This window comes from Amphiura filiformis, chromosome 11, assembly GCF_039555335.1.
Source record: "Amphiura filiformis chromosome 11, Afil_fr2py, whole genome shotgun sequence".
Lineage (NCBI taxonomy): Eukaryota > Metazoa > Echinodermata > Ophiuroidea > Amphilepidida > Amphiuridae > Amphiura > Amphiura filiformis.
In genome coordinates, this window is record NC_092638.1 from 2,695,175 (window position 1) to 2,703,699 (window position 8,525).

Below are 8,525 nucleotides of genomic sequence, written 5' to 3' on the forward strand. Positions count from 1 at the left end.
ATAATTGTCAAAAATCATGAAATTTTTCCAAAAGAAGCTCGGATTTAGTATTTTGTTATAATGCCAAATTCCGTAGTCATATCTTAAACCAAAGATATTGTTGCTAAGTTGACTATGTATAACCTGCATTTTAGGTGTGCTAAAATGACTCAATTAAAGTTAATTACAACTTGACTTATTAATTAAACTTGACATACTCTGTTTATTTCTTTTTGATGTACTACATGTAGTACTCAAGACTTTGAATCAATCACCTTGAATCAATCAATCTTTGAATCAATCAATCCTTGAATCAATCAATACATAAATGATAAATCAAGTCAATCAATACAATGATCAATCACATACCTTCACATGTATCATCTCCCAAATGCAGCTATTTTTACAATTATTCCAACAGGTGACATGACTTGTGATCCATGAATCAATTAATCATTAGGTTGAGTGATCAATCAATCAAGCAATAAATTGAGTGAACATGTAATCAACCAATTAATCAATCACATACCTCTACATGACATATTTCTCCAAAACGCATATGTTTTGATGTCATTATTTCGAAGGTGCTTATGCATCTTAATCATGATTTCCAGTAAATCAACCAATCAATCACTTAATCAATCGATCATGCATTGAAGTTCATTAACATGCCAACATAGTGTCAATAATAAGTTGATTTTATATAATCTGCTATTCCATTTCTACATGAAGGTCAATCAATCAATCAATCAATCAATCAATCAATCAATCAATCAATCAATCAATCAATCAATCAATCAATATCAATCCTTCAAAATCAATCTGCGCAATTATGTACAAATCTGCAATCAATACGAAAAGTACACCTGTAGTTTATCCATTGGTTTTCGCCTTCAAATTAGGTAGTTGAAACACACCCCTAAAGCCTATACATTCAGGTATTGATCACTAGTCCTGGTTACAAGTCCTGGTGGTTCTTATCTTTAAGATAATGCTACCAGCATAACACCATCATAAAGCTACTAGGGGTGTTTGTATGTGTTGAAGCAGACAAGTATTTGGGGTCCAAAGTTTATCAAAGGCGAAAAGTACAATGTTCATGGTATTAGGGCTGGGCAAATTGATAAATGTGGTACACAATTACACGTATTGTTATAAGAGTGCAAAATAATTAAAAGTGTACTTTTCTCTATAAAGCCTGTAAGAACACAAAACGGGGGAACGTGGGTGGAATTAAATGGTGACAAGAGAAACAAATATTGATGTTTTCAAGGTAACAAGACAATTTAATGAGTTCATACAACTTGTTATTGTAGGCTCATCAATAGGGCAGATACATACTTAATAATTTCTGAGGTACTATAACAGCTCAAATTATCATTTGGTTGTTTTTGTTGGTGTGGCGATGGTATGTATTTGCCCATGCCTACTGCCCATTAAGTCCCTGGTAACAGGAAGCCTATACTGACTGGAGCATATCTGAGGCTTCCTGAATAGAGATTAGGCCCTATTAATGTAAGCTTGGTCATAACAAATTAATTACATGTACACAGGGTGCACAAAAATAAGAACCAAAATAAACAAACAAATAAACAAAACAAACAAGTATATAAACAATAAGAGAGCAAAAATATGATTATATTTTAAAACACAACTAAAATAAATAAATAAATAAATAAATAAATAAATAAATAAATAAATAAATAAATAAATAAATAAATAAATAAATAAATAAATAAATAAATAAATAAATAAATAAATAAATAAATAATGAATGAATGAAAAAAAATAAGAAAGATATGAAAAAATTCATACACTCCACATTAATAACACAGTACATGCGTTTGAAAATTAGTTCCATATTTTTTCTGGAATTGGTAGTTGACATCAAAACTAATTTAGGAACCCTATAGGTTTCCAAGCATAAACCTGGGTTTTGTTAAAACTGTAACCTTCACACAACTCATTAGACTAAATTGCTAATTAATGATTCCTATACCAATAATTACAAAACAAGGTGATACACATTCATTTTATATGCAATACAGAGTTTAAAGTATAAAGTTATCCCAAATTTTTGTCAAAGTTTGCCCCTTGAAAGTTGCCTAGGTTTTATGTACCATACTTATTTTGCATAAGCCCAAATTTTGTCAACCCTGTACTCAAAGTTTTCAGATAGGCAAATGTGAATTTGTGTCTGTAACTTTGTTAATTAATTGGTATTAATGAACTACCTTGTTCACACCACAGCATACAACATTAAATACTTCAGTACCAATAATCCCTTTAATGACACCAGGTCTGTATCAAGTGGTAGCTAGTCACAGCACTCTTGAACTTTTAAGTCTGAGTAGGCATTGGTCAACTATACCTTCACCTTGATGTGGCAGTGAAGTTATTATAGTTAAACCTAAATCCCAAAGATAGATGCATACCGTTATATGAAACATGCATGACATAGACTTATGTGTGGACAAACTTAATTTTTCTCTAAATGGTCACTATCTTTTTTAATTTGAGCTTTATTTTCAACAATATTTTCTTGTATTTATTTTAAAAGATCTTGTAGAATATCTGAAACCAATTTCAACTTGTTTTTTCAATTTTGAGAAATCATCAGTAAGAGCTGAAAAAGTGTGAACTTTTTTAGACCAACCTGTCCTGTACATGATTTATAACAATGGAATGTCTATGTGTCTATCTAAATATAAACTATCTACATGTACAGTCTATTGCTGAGTAATTTAGAAATACAACAGATTCAGATTTCATGACAACTCACAGGGAATTTCCATAACCTGACCACCTTTTCTGACCACCTTTTCTCTGTAAAAGCTGGTCAGAAAAGGTGGTCAGAAAAGGTAGTCAGAAAAGGTGGTCAGGTTATGGAAACACCCCAACTGACACAACTTAATTACTTTTTAGAGGTGAAAATTATGACTAATACTAATTATGTTCTAAATTATCAACTTATTTTCAGTATTTTGTTGTGTGATGATTACATAGATTATTGTATGAACTACTATCGATATATGGCATTATGTTAAGGTTAAGTGTAGCTATTAACTGTAACGAAGGGAATTTAATTACTTAATGATGGCAGTCCTTTCCAGGACAAGTATAAATAGCTTCTATAAGGTCACTCACTCTTACTGTGTTGAATGATAGAGATCTACATGTATCTAGATTATCCTTAGTCCTGGTACCAAAGTTTGCCACCATATCAAGCTTTTCTTTGTGTTTTTATTTTTAAGCAAAGAAAGCACCCTTCTTATTGGATGATCTGTAATTTAAAAACTTTTCTATTTGTTTTCACCCCCTAAATGCATTTTGCGTTAATCTTGTCCAGATGGTTCAATAAAAACACACATTTTCATCAATTTTAGGGCCTGCTACACAAAATGAGCATAAAGGGTTAAGTTCCAAGTTGGTAGTTTCAAGATATTTTGTTCAGTGCGTGGGGACCATGAAAAGCTCTCTCTAACATTACAAAATCCACCAGTTCGCCGCAAGCGGCTCAACTGCCGCTTCTTGGCCGAGCGTGCACACCCATCAAGGAGCTGGAACCAGTTTCAAGATATCCCAGACCTGCTAGATGCTGTGTTGGTGTTCTTTCTTTCACACACACTCTGTTCAAGCTTAATAATAGTCCCAAACAAAAATGTTTGGTAGACTCATACCGGTGCGATCTTACCTTCCGATGTTGATTAAGATACTTCTTGCATCGATCCCGAGATGCGGAAAACCAATAGTCATTTTGTCCCACATAAATGAATAAATAACAAAAACCCCGATCCCCGGTGGACTCACCCAAAAGGTGACGTCACACCATATGATCGCCCCTTATCCGACTTGGGATCCCCTACCGGACCAAACTTGTAGGGGTGGCGGGGTCCGGATAATCAACATCGGAAAGGTAAGATCGCGACCGGTTATGAGTCTACCAAACATTTTGTTTGGGACTAGACTCAGTACACCGGTCGATCTTACCGCTTCCGATGTTGATTAAGATACTTCTTGCATCAACATCTGAAAGATCGATCTAGCAAGTAACCGACGGATGGAGGTACAAGATTGGTCAGCATCTGATCAGGGATCGGGAGCGGTAACGATGGTTTTCGCGAGGTCAGAAAATATTTTCCCCAACGGTCGGGAAACAAAAAGACCACGCGATCACAGACATAAACCTCCTTACTTAATAAGTTTGGTGGTTAAGAATAGCGACACTGGTTCTTACCATGCTGAGTATTCTGTATAGTCTGAAAACCTGGTACCCGACACCACCGTATTATGATCGCCGAACAATGTCCCGGTAAACCTCCCGCCTGCCTCTGATTACTAACGTAAACGGAAGTATCGTAGAGAAGGGCGAAGGTGGCTTCCGGGACACCGCCTGCTAGATCTCCTCAAGGGACAACCGAACGGTATACCCAAGATGATGAGATAGCTCGTGTCGAGTGGGTCGTGGGACGCTAAACCTTCGCGATCCCCCGGACCCCACCAACACCTGGACCAGCCATTGCGACAGCGGCTGGACCGAAAGGCCAGTGAGGGTGATGAATGCGGTCACGAGCACCTCGCCAGCCTTGTGGCCGGAAGAAATAGTGCTGCAGCGCCTTATCGGACACCCCAGCCTATCTTTGGCTTCAGCCGAACCTTGCCCAACCCTGGGGATTGGAGAGGGACGAATGTCGGTATGCACCGCGCCTGCTCAGTAGTCACGAGAACAGAGCGCCAAACAGTGTCGCCCAGTGTTTGTGAACACGAAGCTAACCTCGAGACCGTGTGCAACTCAGCACCGCCGCCCCGAAGCCAACGCCAAACCGAAAGCCATCTTGAGAGTTACGATTTAAGTTGCCGCTTTTGACGGAAGGTCAAAAGGGTGACCCTTAAAGTAATCTAAGACTGTGTTGGGATCCCTTAGGAGGATCACTTTCCTTTTGGTAGACACTGCTGAACATACCGCCGAGGCGTAGACTAATAAGGTAACCATCGGCTATGATAGTCGAATTCGCCTCGAAACCTCGGTGAATGGAGAGGACAGTTGACTTATAGCTGGCCCCAGTGGCCCGCTGAAGTCTTGCTTGGAACTTTTCTGTCAGAAACTCCGAACTAGCAGCACAGAGGTTCTAGCGGAGAGCTATTTGTCTCATTGCACCAAGCGTAGTATGGAGCCAGACTCTGGCTATCGCACGGAGGGTAGACTTCCGTCTAGCCCCGGCGATGAGAAAACAGCTTCTGATGAAAAGTATCCCTCCGCTGCGTGTTCCCTGGTAAGGGCCATGCAGCTAACTGCAGGTGCTCTAGTGATAGACTGGTACCTCCGCCCGGCATCCGGAGTAGATCTGGTACTGGGAGTGCCAGCGCCTTGCCGCTAGCAGAATGACAATGCAGTCTTCCCACCCGATCTTGGCCACCACCCTCATGAGTAGTGAGATCGGAGGGACTGCATAAGCTGTCATCCCTCCCCAGTCTATGGACAGAGCGTCCACGGTGAATGCTTGGGGGTCCGCGACCCTTGAGCAGTCCACCGGCAGTGGATGATTGCGATGAGATGCGAACAGATCTTTCGAGGGGGGGTACATCCCCTTGAAGATCGTCTGGGCGACCTGCGGAGCAAGGGACCATTCTGCTGGTCCCGACACCCTTCCTCGTGACAGATTGTGCGCGAGGATGCTGGTGACGCCTCGCGATGTGTATCGCTCTCATCGTAATCTGCCTGAACTTGCACCACCCTATCAGGTGTCGTGCATGCAGGCTCAATCGTGGTGGCCCGGAGTCCCCTTGTCTGTTGGGGTAGGCTACCACGGTTGTGTTATCCGTCAGGACAACGGTATGTGATTCCACGATCACCTCCTCGTAAGCGAGGGAGGTTGATGTGAAACTCTGTCTCTATGGCCCCCATAGGCCCGAGACGGAGTCTCGTGGATGTGGACCCCCAGCCCCGCTTTTGGCGCTATGGTCGTCACTACGTGACATACCGGGGTGCAGGAAACCTGACACCCTGGGTCAAATTGGGCTGATGGGTCCACCACCAGAGTTCCTCTCGCGATCTCCGACAACGGAACCGCGAGGGATATTGGTGACGACTGGGCCTGCAAGCAGGCTAGAAGGTGTAGTTGGGTAAGCCTAACGAGAAACGGCAGTACAGTACGAGGTCTACCATACTGGCCATTAGGCCTACCACCTTCATCCATGCCACAGCGGGTTTTGCCCGAGACTCGCCAAGAGTCAGGCACACCGCACCATGTTCGCCACCCGCCGGGTGAGAGCACCGCGAACCCCTCCGTGAGGGTGATCTGGGCCCCTACAAATAGTGGTGTTCATGTCGGGACCACGCTGGACTTTTTGAGCTGATCAAAAATCCAGGGTCCCGCACCCCACGGACTATCAACCCCATGAGACCCGTAGTCTTCAGTGGAGTGCGTCCGTCAGATATGAGCCAAACGTCCAGGTAGCAACTGATGTTGACACCCCTGTGCTTCAGGTACGCTGCCACCGCTTCTGACCAAGAGTGTTAAACACCCTGGGAGAGATGGACAGGGCGGATGGCCGGTATGAAAACTGGTATTTTTGATCCTGTACCTAGAAGCGCAGATGCCTCCGATCTTGAGAGGCGATTGGCATATGCAGATAGGCGCCCGAGAGATCTAGCGATGTTGTTCCCATGCCCCTGATGGGGCAGGCTAGCACCGAGGCGAGAGTCCCCATTCTGAACCTCTTGGGCCTGAAGAACGTGTTCAACAGCCTGCGGTTCCGGATGGGGCTCCTGTCGCTGTCTTCCTTGGAGCCAATGGCTCCAAGATCACCCGAGAACGGGGGTAGACCGGGACAATCGCCCGCTTCGTGAGAAGCTGTGTGATCCCTGTCAGTAGTGCCCGACGCTGGGGGCCATCTGACGGCGCTACTGTGGACCTCTGAAATGTGCAGACGAATGTGGGGAGACTGCGCTGCCAGTCCGTACCCCCCACTCACCACTGACCATACCCAGGCGCCAAAGAGATGGTTTCCCACCTCTGGGTGAAAGCCAGAAGCGGTCGGCCACTGGGAGATCCCCCTGTGGAAAACCGCTGAGCCCCCCAGGAATGCTGGCCAGCTGTTCCTGTGCTACCCTTGCGCCTCCCAGAAATGGGTGCTGCAGAGGTAGTGGGCTCGGGTACTGTTGGTGGTGCACGGCCTGCTGAAGTCGGAGCTCCTACCCATGGTAAGGGCAGTTTCCGACCTCTTCAGAGTGCTCCCGTTGGTAGCTTCTTTGCACGGTCCTCCACCGTAGCGCAGAAGCATCCAAAGAGAAAAAGGACCCTGCCTTTCCATCGCGTTGAGCGATTGGAGTGGCAGGCCCCTCCCCCCGGCGCTGAGTGGACACCCTATGGGCTAGGCCCATGGAGCTCTCGCTGAGGCTAGCTGTTAGCACCGCTAATAGGCTCACCTCGCGGCAGAGCTCAGATGTTGTCTGAGCGTGATACGCTTGACGACATCTGGGTCCCTCTCGGATCCCCTCAGGTAGGTCCGTGGTCCTCCCGCTGCTACACGCAGAGGAAGCGTGCAAGCACGCGCGCCATAGCTCTACTGAGCTCGACAGCCCCACGATATCTACCCGTGAGGTTTGCGGGAATGAGAGTGCAGGCGCCCCTGTGAGGAAGCAGCAGCTGAGCATCCTACTGAAAGGATCCCTGGTCCTCCTCCATGGACTCCCCTTAGGGGGTGTCCGGAGGAAGATCAGTGCTGTTGCTGCCCTCGCGGGGCAGCGGTGGAAGGAGTGTAGTGATGTCACTACCGGACTCAGCTTCCGACTCTTTCCCTCGCCCACAGTATCCGTGATCATGCTCCGATGATGACGGTAACTGAGGACGGGCATCTGAAAGCGGGTAAGAAGGCATAACCACTGTGTGGCTCGCCGACTACCTGCCAGCAGAAGAGGGAGTACTCCCGCAAGACCCTGAGGTATCCGCCATGGCACCACTGGGTCCAAGATGCTCTCGCAGCCGTCGTCCTAGCGCTTAGCAGCACGGGCCTACCCTGATCAAGATCTGGGTTAGCCCCATGCCGGCTGGCCTGGTCAACAGCTGATGTTGGTACTGCGTGGCCATCGCTAGGCGACACTTGCCACGGTGCTAGGCCGTGGAAGAAACACCCTGCGGCGGGTACCCGGGGGCATACCCAGCGGGCAGCTGACCCTGAAAGGATCCGCCACCAGGGTAACCCCATGGTACTGCAGTACCAGCACCGCCTCCCCCCCCCCTTGTTGCCACAGAGACTGTGGCGACTAAGGCGGTGCTGCGGTGCCGGGGCGGTATCAGCGTGGGTACCCGTGAGGGTTCCCAACTGTGGACCGCTGTACCCTCGCCACACTGCGTTCCCTGTTTGGGGGATCAAGCTGTGTGCTGGCGTGGTATCGGCGCGGTACTAGCGTAGGTGCCCTTGAGGGCTCCCGGCTGTGTACCACTGTACCCATGCCTCACTGCGTTCCCCGCAAGGATCAAGCCGCAGTGTATGGGTACCCCGCTATACCGCTGTCCCTTGGCTAGAGGGAGCTTGCCTAGTAC